The following is a 19,366-nucleotide window of genomic DNA, read 5'->3' on the forward strand; positions in this document are numbered from 1 at the left end:
ACCATCCCCTAGTCCCAAATATAAATGTGCAGGGGATCTCCCGAAATACCGTTCCGTAGTCCCAAAATAAATACACAACAGTCTCAACAAGAAAATCTACAGTTCTATTCAAGCTCGTATAAAAAGGCAGATAATTCCTACTCTAAACATGCTACACAAAAATCCAAGTAGGCGGTTAAAGCAGATAAGACAGTTAAGTCACATAAGAATGCTATCCTAAGCTAAAAAGGAGGCTTCACATACTATTATTGCTCAATCAAAGGAAAAACATAGATATTTACTTAATAAAAATGGAGTTTTTCAACAATTAGCACATGTACGCACTCGTCACCTCACATACACGGCATTCATATAACAACAGTACCAAAATCCTAAGGGGAGTTTCGCCAACACAAGGTTAGGCAAGCCACTTACCTCGAACCAGCTCAAAATCAATCTGATATCACGCTCTTGCCACGAGTATCCAACTCCGAGTGACCCAAACCTAACCAAATCAATTACATAACGTAAATATAGCTACAAGCAACTAATTTAACTAATGAACTAAAAGCTACGGCGAGAAATTAGAAAGACGCCCAAAATCCTCCACGAGCCCACGTCTCGGAATCGGGTAAAAGTTACCAATTTAGAACACCCATTCACTCACGAGATCACTCGTCCAAGAATTACTCAATTCCGACAACTAAAACCCGGTCAATACCCAAAAAATCGATTGGGGAACTTTTCTCCCAAATTTCCTTTTTTCCACTCAAATTCCTTGATTAGATGAGTAAAACAATAATAGATTAATGAAATATAAACGAAATAGGGTTAGGAATCGTTACCCACTAATTTCCTCTTCAAAAACCTCACAAAATCGCCTTCTCCCGAGCTCAAAATCGAATTTGATGTTATGAACTTCAAACCCTCGAAATTTCATATTTCTGCCGAGCGATTACCGCATCTGCAGTCATGGGGACGCACCTGCGGTCCCGCACCTGCGTAGAAAGTATCGCAGGTGCGAAACAACTTATCCGGGCTAGGGCCGCATTTGCGGTTCCGTATCTGCAATTCCCCAGCCGCATCTGCGATCCCTGAAGCACAAGGCGAATCCCGCTTCTGCAGTTACCAAGCCGCTTCTGCGGCGCCGCACCTGCGTTCCCACATACGCATGTGCGGTTATAGCAGGTTCAACAATATCAGAAAAATGCCTAAGTCCAAATTCCAATCCATTAAGCATTCGAAACTCACCCGAGGCCCCCGGGACCTCAACCAAACATACCAACCAATCCTAAAACATCATATGAACTCAGTGAAGCCCTTAAATCACATCAAAAAATGCTAAAACCACGAATCACCCTCCAATCCAAACTTAATGAAATTGAAATTCCAAAATTCTACAACCGATGCCGGGATCAACCAAACCACGTCCCATTGACCCCAAATTTTGCACACAAGTCATATTTAACACTAAGGACTAGTCCAACTTCCGGAATCGGATTTCGACCCCGACATCAAAATTTCACTATAGGCCCGAAACTCCAAAAATTCAACTTTCGCCATTTCAAGCCTAAATAAGCTACGGACCTCAGCTCGAATTCACCCAACGGAGCTAACAGAATTGACAGAATTCCATTCCGGAGCCGTCTTCACACTGTTCCGACTACGGTCTAAATTCTAAGTCTTAAGCTCACATTTAGGGACTAAGTGTCCCAAAACACTCCGAAAATCAAAATGAACCATCCCGACAAATAACAATAGCAGAAATAGACACGGGGGAAGCAGTTAATAGGAGATCGGGGTGTAAATTCTAAAAACGACCGGCCGGATCGTTACATTAAAAGGTGTGGGCGAAAGTTGAGGCGTTTTATCTAACACGAAGCGAGGTGAAAGCCCCAAGGCGTATGCCCCATGGGTGTTTTATTTTTTATATTTTATAAAATAATAAAATCATTACATAAATCAGAAAAATACATTAAAATTGTGAAATGTTAAAGAATTTAATTATGAAATTAATATATATATATATATATATATCTGTGTGTGCGCGCGTGCATGAATTATGCAACATTTTTTTACTTGAAAAAATGAAAGACGTAATGATATATTACACCTATATATATAAAGGTTCCAGTAGGTTCGTATGATGATTTTGGACTTGGGCGTATGTCCGGATCGGGTTTTGGAAGACCCGGGAGCGTTTCGGCACCTATTGTGGAAGTTAGCATTTTTGGAGGAATTTCATAAGTTTGGGTTGAAGTGCATTTCAGTGTTATCAATGTCCATTTGGGATTCCAAGTCTGGGAATAGCTCCGTATGGTAATTCTGGTGTTGGGAGTGCGATTGGAAGTGAATTCGGAGGTCTGTGGGTCATTTTGGAGTCATTTGGCTAAAGATAGAAATTTGAAGGTTTTTGAGAAGTTTGACCGGGAGTGGACTTTTTGATATGGGGGTCGGATTCCAATTTCGGAAGTTGGAGCAGGTCAGTAATGTCGAGTATGACTTGTGTGCAAAAGTTGATGTCAATCATACGTGATTTGATAGGTTTCGACATCTAGTATAGAAGTTTGAAGTTCTAAGTTCATTAAGCTTCAATCGGGTTGCGATCCGTGATTTCGATGTTGTTTGATGTGATTTGAAGGCTCGACTAAGTTCGAATGAGGTATTAGGACTGGTTGGTAGGTTTGGTTGTGGTCCTGGAGGCCTCGGGCGTGTTTCGGATGCTCAACGGGTCGATTCTTGCCTTGTGAGGATTACTGGTTTTCTGGTATGAGTGCAGCAGGTTTTTACTCTATGCGATCGCATGAGTGGGTCTGCGATCGCATAGTGCAAGATTTGGAGGCAGCTGGTATTGACTTATGCGATCGCAGGGTGTCACGACCCCAGTTCACCCTCCATGAACATGTCGTGATGGCACCTAGTTCCTACAACTAGGTAAGCCTAACAATGCGGAAATTCGTATAACTTGCGGAAACATTTAATTAAATTAAGCAAAACTACAAGAAAACGGTAAATAAGTGCCACCTGGCATATACAACCCAAAAGTAAATCGCAGAAATCAAAAATCTCAACCCAAAACCCGGAAACTCATGGGAACCACAGGCTAACAGAAACATAGTACGCTGCTCTAACTCCAGAATATCTAAACAACTGAGTGAAAAGGAATAAACTAAGTACTAAAGCTGGAGACTCGTGGTCTGCGGACGCGGCAGATATACCTCGAAGTCTCCGTGTATCTCCTCGCCTCAAGGATAGTGCGCCTGAGTGGAGGTACCTGGATCTGCACATGAAAAACATGCGCAGGAAGGGCATGAGTACGCCACAGCGGTACTCAATAAGTGCCAAGCCTAACCTCGGTTGGGTAGTGACGAGGAAGGTCAGGGCCCTACTGAGATAAAATATAATAATAAATTAACAGTATGAAAAACTGACAATAATAATGAGTACAGCAGTGAGATAAGACAGGTTAAACAAGGCAATATCAAATACACAAAGAACGGAACAACCACAGAATAAGTACAGCTCAATACCAATGGTAACAATGAGGATCTCCCAAGATACCGTCCTGTAGTCTTTTTCTCAACTGTCCAGTGGATCTCCCGGGATACCGTCCCGTAGTCTAACTATCAATGTGCAGGGGGATCTATCGGGAATCTAACCCGCAGTCCCAAAGTAAAAGTGCAGGGGGATCTATCGGGAATCTAACCCGCAGTCCCAAAGTAAAAGTGCAGGGGGATCTACCGGGAATCGAACCCGTAGTCCCAAAGTAAACAAACAGGGGGGGGGGGGGGGAGCTACCGGAATCCTACATCTGTAGTCCCAATGTAAATGCGCAACCACAACCAGAAGATACTAAGAAAGAAAGTACAAAGACAAGCAACAGGTAGTACTAGCCTAGCATGCTTCACGTAGTTTAGTCAAGGCAACTTAAACAATTAGGCAAATTGGATCAACTAAACATGCTTTTCTAATCTAACACAAGTTATAATTCCAAGTACAATAAGGCGAATATGAAGGAAGGCTCAGTCTCAATATCTTAAGTAAAAACCGGATTTTCAACAATTGGCTCAAGTACGCGCTTGTCACCTCGTGTACCAGGCACTCAAATATCAAATAACAAAACCTAAGGGGAAAGGTCCCCCACACAAGGTTAGACAAGCCACTTACCTCGAACCGGCTCAAAATCAACTAGAAGTCACGCCTTTGCCACGAGTATCCGACTCTAAATGGCCCAAATCTATTCAATTCAATTACATATTGTGAATAACATCGCAACCAACTAGTTTTACTATTAAATTCAAAGCTACGACGTGAAATTAGGTGAAATGACCAAAATGCCCTTTAGGCCAACGCCTCGGAATCGAATAATTTTCACATTTTCAGAACCCTCGTACTCTCACGAGTCTAACCATATAAAAATCTCCCAAATCGTAGGTCAAACACCCACTCAAAAACCCAATAGTTTAGCCTATGAAGTTTCACCCAATTTTCCAATTTTTGATCCCAAATTCGAATTTTAATGATGGATTTTACTACAAAATGATGAAATATAACTAGAAAGGATTAAAGAAACGTTACCCAATAGTCTTCTCTTCAAAACCCTCTGAAAATCGCCCTTCCCCGAGCTCAATTTGATTTTTCTAACTTATGAAATCTAACCCTCGGAATTTCTATATCTGCATAGGCATTTCCGCTTCTGCGGACAAGGGACCGCTTCTGCAGTCCCGCTTATGTGGAAAAAGAGAAGCCTCTGCGACTTTCACTAAAAACACGGCGTCCCCTTCTGCGTTTCAATAACCGCATATGCGGTTTCGCTTATGCGGATTTCTTACCGCTTCTGCGGTTTTCTTACAGCTGACCCAGGACCGCATCTGCGATAGAAGCCTCGCAGGTGCGTAACCGCATCTGCTGTAGATCTTCCGCACCTGCGGAAAAAGCTGAGGGAGCCCAAATTCGCTCCTGCGATTGATTGGCCGCTTCTGCAGCTCCGCTTCTGCGGTTCCCAAGCCGCAGAAGCGAAAATACCAGAAGAGAAAAACCAGCTGCTGCAACACTTCAAAAATTTCTCCGTTAACCACTCGAAATCATCCCGAGGCCCCCGGGACCTCAACCAAAAGCACCAATAACACCTAATACCTCATTCAAACTTGTACCAATCCGTAAACCACCTAAAACAACGCCGAAAACTCGAATTAAACAAGGATTTGAGCCTAAGAACTTCAATTTTTATCAAAATACGCTTTCGATCAAAAACCTAACCAAAACACGTCCAAATGACCTGAAATTTTGCCCACACATCCCAAATGACACGACGGGGCTATTGCAACTTCCGGAATTCCATTCCGGACCTCGGATAGAAAACTCACTATCGGACCAGAAACTTAATAAATTCAACCTTCGGCATTTCAAGCCTAAATGAGCTACGGACTTCCAAAATACATTCCGAACACGCTCCCAACCCTGAAATCACCTAACGGAGCTAACAGAACCATCGGATTTCCATTCCGAGGTCGTCTTCACACTGTTCCGACTACGGACCACTTTTCCACACTTAAGCTCTCATTTAGGGACTAAGTGTCCCAAAACTCTCCGAAACTCAACGCCGAACGTCCCGGCAAACCAAAATAGCAGAAATGAACTTAGGGGAAGCAGCTAATAGGGGATCCGGGCGTTAATTCTTAAGACGACCGGCCGGGTCGTCACATCCTCCTACACTTAAACATTCGTTCGTCCTCGAACGAGCATAGAGAACATACCTGAAGTAGTGAAAAGATGAGGGTACTGGCTGCGCATATCCCGCTCGGTCTCCCAAGTCGCCTCCTCGGCCGGCTGACCCCGCCACTGAACCTTCACTGAAGCAATGTTCTTTGACCTCAACTTTCTGATCTGTCTGTCCAATATAGCCACTGGCTCCTCAACATAGGATAGATCCTTGTCCAACTAGACTGAACTGAATTCCAACATGTGAGACGGATCACCGTGATACCTCCAGAGCATAGAAACATGAAATACCGGATGAACCCCGGCCAAACTGGGAGGTAAGGCAAGCTCATAGGCAACCTCCCCAACTCGCCTCAAGATCTCAAAAGGGCCAATAAACCTTGGACTCAACTTTCCTTTCTTCCCAAACCTCATGACGCCTTTCATAGGCGAAACCCAAAGCAGAACCCGCTCACCAACCATATATGAAACATCATGAACCTTCCTGTCCGCGTAACTCTTCTGTCTAGACTGGGCTGTACGGAGTCTATCCTGAATCATCTTAACCTTCTCCAATGCATCCTGAACCAACTCTGTGCCCAATAGCCTGGCCTCACCCGGCTCAAACCAACCCACCGGAGATCTACACCTCCTACCATATAAAGCCTCATACGGCGCCATCTGAATGCTGGACTGATAGCTGTTGTTGTAAGCAAACTCCGCCAATGGCAAGAAATGATCCCAAGACCCTCCAAACTCAATCACACACGCACGGAGCATATCCTCAAGAATCTGAATAGTGCGCTCGGACTGTCCGTCCGTCTGGGGGTGAAATGCTGTGCTCAACTCCACCCGAGTACCTAACTCCTGCTGCACGGCTCTCCAGAACCGCGATGTAAACTGAGTACCTCTGTCCGAAATGATAGAAACTGGAATACCATGCAGACGGACGATCTCCCGGATATAAATCTCCGCCAACCGCTCCGATGAATAAGTGGTACACACAGGAATAAAATGAGCGGACTTGGTCAGCCGATCCACAATAACCCAAATGGCATAAAACTTCTTCAAGGTCCGTGGGAGTCCAGATACAAAGTCCATGGTGATGCGCTCCCATTTCCACTCCGGAATCTCTATCTGCTGAAGCAACCCACCCGGGCGCTGGTGCTCATACTTCACCTGCTGGCAGTTGAGGCACCTAGACACATAACCAACTATATCTTTCTTCATCCGCCTCCACCAATAGTGCTGCCTCAAGTCCTGATACATCTTCGCGGCACCCGGATGGATGGAATACCGCGAACTATGGGCCTCTGCTAGAATCAACTCTGGAAGCCCATCAACATTGGGCACACAAATCCGGCCCTGCATCCTCAATACCCCGTCATCTCCAATGGTCACATCTCTGGCATCTCCACGCTGAACCTTGTCCTTAAGGACAAGCAAATGAGGGTCTTCATACTGCTGCTCCCTGATACGATCAAATAAGGAAGACCGGGAAACCACACAAGCTAGAACCCGACTGGGCTCCGAAAGATCCAATCTCACAAACTGGCTGGCTAAGGCCTGAACATCCATCGCCATAGGCCTCTCTGAAGCTGGTAGATATGCCAAACTCCCCAAACTCTCCGCCCGGCGACTCAAGGCATCCGCCACCACATTGGCCTTGCCCGGGTGATACAGGATAGTGATATCATAATCCTTCAGCAACTCTAACCACCTCCTCTGACGCATATTAAGATCCTTTTGCTTGAGTAAGTGCTGCAAGCTCCGATGATCAGTATAGATCTCACAAGGCACACCGTACAAATAATGACGCCAGATCTTCAAGGCATGAACAATGGCAGCTAACTCAAGGTCGTGGACAGGGTAATTCTTTTCATGTATCTTCAACTGTCTGGACGCGTAGGCAATCACCCTACCGTCCTGCATCAACACTGCTCCAAGGCCAACTCTCGAGGCGTCACAATAGACAGTATAAGACCCCGAACCGGTAGGCAACATCAAGATTGGGGCTGTAGTCAAAGCTGTCTTGAGCTTTTGAAAGCTCGCCTCACACTCCTCTGTCCACTGAAATGGGGCACCCTTCTGAGTCAATCTAGTCATAGGGGCCGCAATCGATGAAAATCCCTCCACGAAGCGACGGTAGTAGCCCGCCAAACTAAGGAAACTGCGAATCTCTGTAGCTGAGGACGGCCTGGGCCAACTCTGTACGGCCTCTATCTTTCTCGGATCCACCCGAATACCCTCACTCAAAATCACGTGGCCTAAAAATGCCACAGAACTCAGCCAAAACTCACATTTTGAAAACATTGCATATAACTTCTTCTCCCTCAAGGTCTGAAGCACGGTCCTCAGGTGTTGCTCATGGTCTTCCCGACTCCGGGAATACACCAGTATATCATCAATGAAAACAATAACGAACGAGTCAAGATATGGTCTGAACACACTGTGCATCAAATGCATGAAAGCTGCTGGGGCATTGGTCAGCCCAAATGACATAACAAGGAACTCGTAATGACCATACCGAGTCCTGAAGGCAGTCTTCGGGATATCTGGCTCCCAAATCTTCAACTGATGGTAACCTGAGCGCAAGTCAATCTTAGAAAACACCTGTGCGCCCTGAAGCTGGTCAAACAGATCATCGGTATGAGGCAAGGGATAACGGTTCTTCACTGTAACCTTGTTCAGCTGGCGATAATCAATACACATATGCATAGAACCATCCTTCTTCTTCATAAATAAAACAGGAGCACCCCACGGTGAAACACTGGGTCGAATAAAACCCTTACCAAACAATTCCTGCAACTGATCCTTCAACTCCTTCAACTCAGGAGGAGCCATACGATACAGAGGAATGGAAACGGGCTGAGTGCCCGGCAACAGATCAATGCCAAAATCAATGTCTCTATCGGGCGGCATACCCGGAAGGTCAGCTGGAAACACATCGGGATAATCCCGTACCACTGGAACTGAATCAACAGAAGGGGTGTCAACACTGACATCTCTCACATAGGCTAAATACGCGGCACACCCCTTCTCAACCATGCGCTGAGCTTTAAGAAAAGAGATAACCCTACTGGGAGTGTGATCTAAAGTACCACTCCACTCAATACGCAGAATACCTGGCATAGCTAGCGTCACGGTCTTGGCGTGACAATCAAGAATAGCAAAATGGGGCGACAACCAGTCCATGCCCAGAATAATGTCAAAATCCACCATACCGAGTAACAATAAATCCGCTTTGGTCTCAAAACCACGAATAGTAACCAAACATGACCGATAAACGCGGTCCACAACAAGAGAATCCCCCACAGGAGTGGAAACATAAACGGGGGCACTCAAAGAATCCCGAGGCACACCCAAATGCGGAGCAAATAAGAAGACACACAAGAATAAGTAGAGCCCGGATCGAATAGAACTGATGCCTCTCTATGAAAAACTAGTATAATACCTATAATGACGGAGTCGGAGGCCAGTACGAGCAGGAATAGCATAATATCTGGCCCGGCCCCTCTCTCGAGGGCGACCTCTATCTCCCCGACCTCTGCCCCTAGCCGGCTGGACAGGTGGGGTAGCAACTGGAGCTGTGACCATGGCCTGAGAACTCTGAGGAGCACGCTGTGGCTGAGCAGTCTGTGAAGATGCACCTCTACAAGGTCTGGGGCAGTCCCTAACCATGTGGCGTGTATCACCACACTTGAAACAAGCTCTGGGAGGATGCGGTGGCTGTGACTGTCTAGGGCCAGGTCTGCTGGACTGGCCTCTGGAAGCACCCCGCGCAGGAGGCGCGCTAGAAACTGGAGGTGCATAATAAGGCTCCTGAGGTGTAGGCGGAGATGAAGTACTGCCGGCTGCTGGAAGAGCTGAATGAATAGGGCAACCCGCATAACCTCTACCATAACGACCTGCTGATGGGGTACGGGCACCAGAGTAGTGACCCGACTCTCGAGACCTCTTGGCCTCCTTCTCCCCTCGCTCCCTGGCGAGCATACCCTCAATCCTCCTAGCAATGCTCACTACCTGCTGATAAGGGATGTCCATCTCCAACTCTCGAGCCATGCTAGATCTGATGGGTGGGATAAGACCCTCAATGAACCTGCGAACCCTCTCGCAAACTGTAGCAACCAAGGCCGGTGCATGCCTGGCTAATATGGTATAACGGATAGCATACTATGAAACGGCCATAGCACCCTGGCGCAAATGCTCAAACTCTGCGCGCCATGCATCCCTGAGACTCTGGGGAACAAACTCTCTCATAAACATATCCGAGAACAGGGTCCAAGTCAGTGAAGCAGCCTCGACTGGACTGTCTATCTCATACGTGCGCCACCAATCATAGGCGGCTCCCCGAAGCTGAAAAGCAGTGAAAGAAACCCCGCTGGACTCCACGATGCCCATAGTGCGAAGAATACGGTGACACTCCTCTAGAAATCCCAAGGCATCGTCTGATGCTAATCCACTGAACACTGGGGGATCATACTTCTTGAACCTCTCAAGTCTCCGCTGCTCGTCCTCCGAAGCAGCTGACCCATCCTCGGGCTGAACTGGCGCTGCAGGCAGCGCGGGAATAATCTCGAGAGCCTGCTCAACCTGTACTCGCTGCTCAGGAGTGCGGACGGCGGGAGTCTGTGCTCCTCCCCCGGCCTAGGATGTGGCTGCAGCAAGGGGAAGCAACCTTGCCTGAGCCAAGGTGGTGTACATGCTCATGAACCGAGCCAAAGTCTCCTGGAGTGCTAGAGTAGTAGTGGCAGTAGTAGGTGTGCCAGGTGCCTGGGCTCCGGCTGGATCTGCTAGTGGTACCTCGGCGGCAGTTCGCGCAGGTGCGCTGGCTGCACCACGTGCGCGTCCTCGACCTCTCCCCCGGCCCCGGCCTCTAACGGCTGCAGTAGGGGGCGCGGGTGCCTGATCATCTCGAGTAGCACGTGTCCTCACCATCTGTGAGAGAATAGAAGTCAGAAGTTTAGAATTGATGTCCAAAAATATCGCACGACAAGGAATTCAAATGAAATGAAGATTCTTTTCCTAAACAGTTACATAGCCTCTCGTAGATAAGTACAGACGTCTCCGTACCGATCAGCGAGACTCTAATAAACCGGCCTGTGTTCCGTGACTCCTATGAACCTAGAGCTCTGATACCAACTTGTCACGACCCCAGTTCACCCTCCATGAACATGTCGTGATGGCACCTAGTTCCTACAACTAGGTAAGCCTAACAATGCGGAAATTCATATAACTTGCGGAAACATTTAACTAAATTAAGCAAAACTAGAAGAAAACGGTAAATAAGTGCCACTTGGCATATACAACTCAAAAGTAAATCGCGGAAGTCAAAAATCTCAACCCAAAACCCGGAAACTCATGGGAACCACAGGCTAACAGAAACATAGTATGCTGCTCTATCTCCAGAATATCTAAACAACTGAGTAAAAAGGAATAAACTAAGTACTAAAGCTGGAACAGAATAGAGACTCCTGGTCTGCAGATGCGGCAGATATACCTCGAAGTCTCCGTGTATCTCCTCGCCTCAAGGATAGTGCGCCTGAGTGGAGGTACCTGGATCTGCACATGAAAAACATGCGCAGGAAGGGCATGAGTACACCACAGCGGTACTCAGTAAGTGCCAAGCCTAACCTCGGTTGGGTAGTGACGAGGAAGGTCAGGGTCCTACTGAGATAAAATATAATAATAAACTAACAGTATGAAAAACTGACAATAATAATGAGTACAGCAGTGAGATAAGACAGGTTAAACAAGGCAATATCAAATACACAAAGAACGGAACAACCACAGAATAAGTACAGCTCAATACCAATGCTAACAATGAGGATCTCCCAGGATACCGTCCTATAGTCCTTTTCTCAACTGTCCAGTGGATCTCCCGGGATACCGTCCCGTAGTCCATCATATGTGTATATCCGAAGGATCTCCCGGGATACCGTCCCGTAGTCCAACTATCAATGTGCAGGGAGATCTATCGGGAATCGAACCCGTAGTCCCAAAGTAAACAAACAGGGGGGGGGGGTTGGAGCTACCGGAATCCCACATCCGTAGTCCCAATGTAAATGCGCAACCACAACCAAAAGATACTAAGAAAGGAAGTACAAAGACAAGCAACATGTAGTACTAGCCTAGCATGCTTCACGTAGTTCAGTCAAGGCAACTTAAACAATTAGGCAAAATGGATCAACTAAACATGCTTTTCTAATCTAACACAGGTTATAATTCCAAGTACAATAAGGCGAATATGAAGGAAGGCTCAGTCTCAATATCTTAAGTAAAAATCGGATTTTCAACAATTGGCTCAAGTACGCGCTCGTCAACTCGCGTACCAGGCACTCAAATATCAAATAACAAAACCTAAGGGCAAAGGTCCCCCACACAAGGTTAGACAAGCCACTTACCTCGAACCGGCTCAAAATCAACTAGAAGTCACGCCTTTGCCACGAGTATCCGACTCCAAATGGCCCAAATCTATTCAATTAAATTACATATTGTGAATAACATCGCAACCAACTGGTTTTACTATTAAATTCAAAGCTACGACGTGAAATTAGGTAAAATGACCAAAATGCCCTCCAAGCCAACGCCTCAGAATCGAATAATTTTCATATTTTCAGAAACCTTGTACTCTCACGAGTCTAACCATATAAAAATCTCCCAAATCGGAGGTCAAACACCCACTCAAAAACCCAATAGTTTAGCCTATGAAGTTTCACCCAATTTTCCAATTTTTGATCCCAAATTCGAATTTTAATGATGGATTTAACTACAAAATGATGAAATATAACTAGAAGGGATTAAAGAAACGTTACCCAATAGTCTTCTCTTCAAAACCCTCTGAAAATCGCCCTTCCCCGAACTCAATTTGATTTTTCTAACTTATGAAATCTAACCCTCGGAATTTCTATATCTGCACAGGCATTTCCGCTTCTGCGGACAAGGGACCGCTTATGCGGAAAAAGAGCCGCCTCTGCGACTTTCACAAAAAAAATGGCGTCCGCTTCTGCGGTTTTCTTACAGCTGACCCAGGACCGCATCTGCGATAGAAGCCTCGCAGGTGCGTAACCGCATCTGCGGTAGATCTTCCGCACTTGCGGAAAAAGCTGAGGGAGCCCAAATTCGCTCCTGCGATTGATTGACCGCTTCTGCGGTTCCCAAGCCGCAGAAGCGAAAATACCAGAAGAGAAAAACCAGCCGCTTCAGCACTTCAAAAATTTCTGCGTTAACCACCCGAAATCATCCCGAGGCCCCCGGGAGCTCAACCAAAAGCACCAATAACACCTAATACCTCATTCAAACTTGTACCAATCCTTAAACCACCTAATACAACGCCGAAAACTCGAATTAAACAAGGATTTGAGCCTAAGAACTTCAATTTTTATCAAAATACGCTTTCGATAAAAAACCTAACCAAAACACGTCCAAATGACCTGAAATTTTGCCCACACATCCCAAATGACACGACGGAGCTACTGCAACTTCCGAAATTCCATTCCGGCCCTCGGATCAAAAACTCACTATCGGACCGGAAACTTCAAAAATTCAACCTTCGGCATTTCAAGCCTAAATGAGCTACGGACTTCCAAAATACATTCCGAACACGCTCCCAAACCCCGAAATCACCTAACAGAGCTAACGGAACCATCGAATATCCATTCCGAGGCCGTCTTCACAATGTTCCGACTATGGACCACTTTTCCACACTTAAGCTCTCATTTAGGGACAAGTGTCCCAAAACTCTCCGAAACTCAACGCCGAACATCCCGGCAAACCAAAATAGCAGAAATGAACTTAAGGGAAGCAGTAAATAGGGGATCGGGGCGTTAATTCTTAAGACGACCGGCCGGGTCGTCACACAGGGCTGTATGTGCGATCCCGTTGAGGAAGAAATTGGAGGCTGCTGGTTTTGGCTTATGAGATCGCAGGGTTGTGTTTGCGATCGCATTGTGCAAGACTTGGAGTCCATGGGATTGGCTTATGCGATCGTGGAGCATTGTTTGTGATCTCATAGAAGGGTCGCCTGGGCAGTGAAGTGTTTTAAAACGGGTTTTGGCTCATTTTTATCTAAAATCTTTCATGGGAGCCGATTTTGGAGCAACTTTGGGAGTGCCATTTTCATCACCAAGCATGAGGTAAGTGATTTTTACTAGTTTTGAGTAAATATAAGGTTTATATATGGATTTAGACAAGGAAATTTTGGGATTTTGAGGAAGACCTAGAAATTTGATATTCTTGAATTTTGACCACGATTTTGGGTATGAAATTGAGAGCAAATTATATATTTGGGTTCGTGATATTATGGGTAAACTTTATCTTCAAAATTTTTTGGAATCCGGGCACGTGGACCCGAGGGCAATTTTGTCAACTTGTCGATCGGGGTTAGGAATTGTTATTAATTGGATTGTAATGAGTAATTGAACATATATTAATGGATTTGTATAATTATTGTCTAGTTTTGGAGCGTTGTGCATCAATTTGAGTCTTCGCAAGGGCCTGGAATGTCGGTTAAGGAACTTCGGAGCGAGGTGAGTCTCCTTTCTAACCTTGTAAGAGGGAATTGTCCCCATAGGTGAATTAATTGAACATGTGCTGCTAATTGTGGGGGCTACGTACGCACGAGGTGACGAGAGTCCGTGCGTAGCTACTATTATTCTTATGTCCGGGTAGTTTAGGACCCAGAAGCATGCTTACTTGTAATAAATGCAACCTTGTTGACAAATTTAAAAATGCTTAAACATATCGAACGTGTAAATGAATTTTTAAAAGAATAGATATCATTTCTTGACTTTTAAAAGAGAAACTTGCCCTTTCCTGAATAATTTCTCCTTGATGAATTATTGACTTGACTATTTGGATGTGCTTATCTATTGTGGAACGGGCCGAACGCCTCGGTAGATTAAATAGATGCATCTATGGTTCGCGCAATTCGACCCTCTACCAGTGCACATATTAAATATTGTTGGATCGGGCCGTACGTCCTCGGCATGATTTGCGCATGCTTGTATCGCTTGCCTTGAAATTTATTGAAATTGATATTGTTTCTTCCCGACTTGAGAATATGTGCATAAATAATGGAAAAGGGAAATTTGGGAATTTCGCATAAAAGAAAGAACTGTTTACTTGCTTCACTCTATTGAATTATAATCATGTTATATAAATCCCCGATTTGTCTTATTATTAATGTACCATTATTGGACCACTAGTAAGTGTCGAAGTCGACCTCTCGTCTCTACTTCTTCGAGATTAGGCGGGATACTTACTGAGTATACGTTGTTTTCGTACTCATGCTACATTTGCTGTGCATTTTTGTTGCACAGGCACATGTAACTCTAGCGGCCTAGCGGGCGCAGCAGCATTGTTGACACGGAGACTTAGGTGATCTGCACTTCTTGAGACGACCCACAGCCAGCAGAGTCTCTTCCAGATTTCCATATTTACTTTCTGTCATAGTTGTATTCCGGGTAGTTGTTGTATTTAAATGTTTCCTAGTGATAGCTCATGTACTTGTGACACCGAGTTCTGGGAAGTCCATGGGATTAGTCAGTATTCTGAAATTGTTAAAGATATCATTATTTATTCAGTGAAATTTATTCTTTATTGTTTAGATGTATAAAAGAAGTGAATTCAGAAATATCTAAAATGAGAAGTCACTAGTTATTTAGTGTTGGCTTGCCTGACAATGGTGTCCGGCGCCATCACGACCCTTAGTGGATTTTGGGTCGTGACAACACGGTATCAGAGCACTAGGTTCCCTAGGTCTCACGAGTCATGTGCAAGTCTAGTAGAGTCTCGCGGATCGGTACGGAGACGTCTGTACTTATCTTCGGGAGGCTACAAGGCTGTTAGGAACACTTCCCTTCTTGATTTTCTCATTGTACGATTTGATTCCTTTGAGGCTTATGCCTTTGTTTCCTTCCCAATCGATCTTATGCGACGCGAAGCGCTTATTATAAATCAGGAATTGAGAAATTCTAAAGGTACTAAAGAGGTGGTGCGGGATGCTTCTCCCTGGGCAGTTGGTTTGACTATTGTCGTCGCCTGTCGAAGGGTATTCTGTAGTTTCAGCCCAGCAGCTGTACTTCTAAGAGCTCTGAGGCTAGGCACAAACTGCCATGATGCTTATGAACGGTTGTCGTGCAGTATGGATGTGATGGTAGGATGCTTGCCTACGTGTCGGGGCAGTGAATGACTCGAAGGGAGGTTTACTCAGTGCATGATTTAGAGATTCGTTATTCCCGCGGGGGGAAAGGCAATTGGGCTAAGGATGTTCAGATTTGGGTTGATGGAGTAACAAGGCTTGGTATTTGCGAGCGTGGTGGAATTTTCATCTGTGATGAGGTGCCGTTGTCCTTGGTGAATGTACTAAGTTCGCCGGTGTTAAGACCTTCTATTATACCCCATTTTAACACGGGTCAAATTAGAGTACAACATGTGGGTAATTCTAGAGGTTTAATTAATTAAAAAGAGAGTCGCCACCTAATTATTTTAAAGGTGAATTAGGACACCATTTTTAGCTTAATAATGCTTAAAGTTACTTTGTTTTATGGCCTACTTAACCTTTAAGACTATGGGTAAGGGTTCTAATTTATCTTATAGAGAAGGTATTAAGCACTCTATATGATCCGTTAAATATGGTTAACCGGTCAAACTTAGGTTAATTGATAGCTAAGATTATATAAAAAAGATTCAGAAACATATATACATAGGTTAAAATATTTGTTACATTGACTTAAAAAGGCTTTCAAAATAGTGAGTAATCCTCAAATTGTTCTGTCTAACACACGTTTAAGAGAAAATCTTTAAACTTAACTAACAAGAAGCTCAAGAGTATATTTTGATTAAATAATTTATCAAAATGTTCAGATTTAAACTCAGAAACTTGCTAGATCTCAAATGATTAATTACAGCAGAACTCGTCTAAACTAAAGAAATGGACACAAAGTTCTAATGAGACTTAAAGCTCGATTTGGATGAAAATGTATATCAACTGGTTAATCTGAAATTCAAGGAAAACAATCTCGAACTTTATGGAAAATATTAAAGATAGATTAAGACTTAAAAGAATGGTTTACATGTGTATTTACCAAAACACTTGGCTAGATTTATAAAAGTCTAACTTAACGTCATTAGAAACTAGCTTGACGAGAAGTTTTTGAAAGCATCAATTTAAGTGAAACTGATTTTATATTCTTATATATAAATGCTGTATTTTTGTGTGATTAAAATTGTACCAAATTGATAATTAATTAAACATACTATGCTAACACAAATTTTAACATGTAATCCCAAAAATTGGAGATAAACTCAAATCACTTAAGTAAGTCAAATATCATGAATCATAAGAAAAAAAAGAAATGAAAGGCGTCATAGGCGTCCCCAAGCGTTTAGCTTATTTTTCTCGCTATCCGGTGCTCTAAGGAAGATGGTATGCAACGACTCCATGCTTGGGTAGGGGCAGGCGAGTCTTGCATTAAGACTCTTGTTACTCCTCGTGCATATGCAAAGATAAAACAAAAAAAGAATTAGAAAAGAGAGATTTAAAGGGGACAAAGAGAAGATAGTAGTAAATTAAGAATTCATAAACATGAGACCAAATTCATTCAAGGAGTTTATTCATGCTATCATATTTGCAACACATAATACACAAAATACATGGTTTCCTATTTTATTTCACGTCTTAAAACCAGATATTAAAACCTCTGATGGCACACTCTATAGTGACAGTAAAAGGAAATAGCAGTACAGGCTTCTCAATGTTATATTAAACTAATACTTAACTAGTTAACTACACATGGAACTTATGGAAATAAATCTTCCGAAGCACACATAAGCCTACTTAGACTAAATTTTCAATTGTATTCTTCACGTTGGTATCATTCTAAATCTTTAGGTTTGCCCTCTTTAATAGTGCTTAAATGCACTCATTCTGGAACATATAGCTCTTATCTACAAGATCAACCTAAGATGAAATCTATCCTTTAACAGAACCTCATATAGCCTTCATTAACACCCACATTCATAATAGGAGCATATATGCATACTTATTTATGCTCTCACTTAATAAACCATTAAAGAAAGCAGCTCTACACTATCATTAAATTAACATATTGATATGCATATATCTTTTCATTTTATTAGAATATCTAAATCCTAGGGTCATGTTTTCTTATTATTTATAAAGTAACAAAGAAGAGCATGTTTCTTTTCGGCATTTAAGCTAAACCGTCACTTAGAGGATAGTCTTTTAACACTACTAAACAAATAATCTTGTATATTTTTTTGTCTAAAAGAATTAAGATTCTCATATAAACATATTTCTCTCAAGTTACTGAAATAAAGGGAAACTAAGAGCCATATCCTACATACCTACAAAAATATTAAACATCATGTTTCTTAAGTTCTGGAAAGGAAAACTATTAAAAGTCATATCATGGACGTTTTTTACTCAAGAAAATGTTCAAATGGCAACCTAGAGAAGATAGTGACTTCTTCAACGAACAAACAACTAAAAATATCAGAAACCATGAAGAACACAACTAACAAACTAATATATTCATATGAGCAATTAATTGACATCCTATTTTATTTGATTAACACAGAGACAGAACACATAATCTTCTATCATCTTTATATACACAAAGAAATCTTAAATCATGCTTTCAACGTGGGAAAGCCAATAGATGAATGAACACTTATTTTGAATCTGAGAGAAAGAAAGACTAGGATCTAAGAGTCACTGACCTTTTTGTAGGCAGCAAACGGGGCGACGTTAAGAAAATTTACTACCTCCGGCTTTGGCCCAACTCTTTCTCTCTCTCCGAAGATCGTAAAATACCGACACAAATAAAAATAAAAGCTTTGGCAGGGCGATAGATTAAATAGAGATCAAAAGGCAAAGAAACTTAAAAAGCTAGATTTTAAGAGAGTAAGAGGAAGATAAACTATGAATAGTTAGCCAAACAGTGAGGGTTAAGGGAGATAGAAGGGGCGGCCAACCTCTGTCCCCAGATGGACTCCAAGTGCTAGTTTTTATAGGTGAAAATCTAGCGTTCTTGGTTTTGGGCGGGATTCTGAAATTGATTTTGAACTTGGTCAAAACAACTATTGAATCACAGACTCGTGATTGAGAAGAGCCATTGGAGAAAGCAAATAAAATCCTTGGTGTTGATTCTAAATCAGATTTTCTGAAAAGTCATTTTGGCTTTATTTGCTGAACGAATCATTGAAGATACGTTAATGATATAGAGGGAAAAACATTTGAAGCGTTAAGATGGAAAGAGAAGGAAAATTTTCACCAAAATGGAGTGGCATGTCTATGAGGAAACAGAGGGAAGAAGACAAGAAATGGTCGTTCTAGGGAAATTAGGATTAAGCACAATCTGATATGGTGAGATGCCAAAACGACGTCATTTAGGGAAATTCTAGAGGCTTCTTAGGTTGGGCTGCTGGGTTGACGAATTGGACCATGGAAATGGGTTATTGTGTGAAAATAAAAGAATGAACTTGGGCCTTTAATAGACCGAATTTAATTGGTCTTTTTCCAATCTTCAAATTATTTCTTTTGAACTTCTTTGTATTGAGATTTAAATTTATACACTATATATATATGAGAAAAATAATATTAAGAGATATTAATAATATTAAAGTAATAAAAATATTATTCGCGGTAATATTATTAATAACA

The sequence above is a fragment of the Nicotiana attenuata genome, unplaced genomic scaffold (assembly GCF_001879085.1).
Source record: "Nicotiana attenuata strain UT unplaced genomic scaffold, NIATTr2, whole genome shotgun sequence".
Classification (NCBI taxonomy): Eukaryota; Viridiplantae; Streptophyta; class Magnoliopsida; order Solanales; family Solanaceae; genus Nicotiana; species Nicotiana attenuata.